This window comes from Propithecus coquereli, unplaced genomic scaffold, assembly GCF_000956105.1.
Source record: "Propithecus coquereli isolate 6110/MARCELLA unplaced genomic scaffold, Pcoq_1.0 Scaffold66, whole genome shotgun sequence".
NCBI classification, from domain to species: Eukaryota; Metazoa; Chordata; class Mammalia; order Primates; family Indriidae; genus Propithecus; species Propithecus coquereli.
In genome coordinates, this window is record NW_012152618.1 from 10,751,226 (window position 1) to 10,752,642 (window position 1,417).

The following is a 1,417-nucleotide window of genomic DNA, read 5'->3' on the forward strand; positions in this document are numbered from 1 at the left end:
CTTAGAGCTGGGGACAAAGTCAGTTTTCCTAAACCACTTAGCCCTCCAAGTGGAAATTAAGAGTTTCTGGGAAGGGTGAAAGTGGATTCTGGTGTCAACTAAAATAAAATCCTAAGTCTTCCTGCCAACTGAATGAACCTTGGCCAAAGGGACCCCAAAAAAACCTTAAAACTGAATCCCTGGCCTTAAAGGTAAGGGGAGATCAAACACACCTCATTATACCCCCTCCCTTTTCGAGTTTAGACAATAATTGATTAGCATTAATGTTAAAACAGATTATAAGACAGACAAAAGAGACTCTTCATGACAGTAAGGTACTGAATTATTAACAAGACCTAAGGCCATGCAGGGCAAAGGTTAAATCACACCTGCAGGCCATCTATTTGCTTGACAGATCACTCGAGTTGATCTAGTGTGGCTTGTCTCTGATTAATAGACTTCTTCATCTTAACACATTCCAAGCCTTTAGACAAAGTTTTATTTCTTTAACAGAAACAGATTATAAATCAAATAATCTTTGAAACTCCCTATAGGCTGTAAGCCCCCTGTTTTGAGATGTCCCACCTTTTTGGGCCAAACAAATGTACCCCTTCCATGTATCGATTCATGATTTTACCTGAAATTCCTGTCTGTCTAAAATGTACAAAACCAAACTGTAACCTGACTGCCTCAGGACCAATTGCTCAAGACGTCTTGGTTGTGGCTCCTCCACACTTCCCCACTGGGCCATGGTCATATGTACTCAGCTCAGAATAAACCTCCTTAAATTATTTTACAGAGTTTGGGTTTTTTTCTGTTAACACTGGGGAGGTAACCACAAGTTATCAACACAAAATCAAAACTTTCATGTGGTTCATCTAACCAATATTTACCAAGCCTCGGCCAAATATAGTGCAGGGCCCTGGGATAGAGCCATGAACAGGACACAGTCCTTGCACTCAAGTCAGGCATAGTTTATTAACCCCCAAGAACATAAGGTCCCTAAGGTGGGGATTCTTCCTCTTTTGTCCATATATGTATCCTCAGAACCTGGAAAAGCACCTGGCACCTAGTAGGCACTTAGTAAATAATCTGTTGAACGAATGGCTTAAGGGAAAGAGAGACATGTATCCAATTCATCACACCATATAAGGTTTACTTCTGGCTCTGGGGACTTTGACGGGACAGAAGTGAGATCTGCCCTTTCATTTCTCCTTCCTTTCGTCTTCCCTCTTCTGCTTGTACTTCCCCCAGGGTGAGACAGGGAGGAAAAAACTGGAGGGATGGCAGGGGGTTCCTCACATGCCTGGCTGCCCACTGGTGGTGGGAAGTGCCCCTAATCTCCCTAGTCTCCAAGCTGGGTCCATCTCTTGGTTATGATCCCCAGTGGGTGGGGTATAAGGTGTCCCTGGGGGTGGAATTTAGCTTTACCATGTCC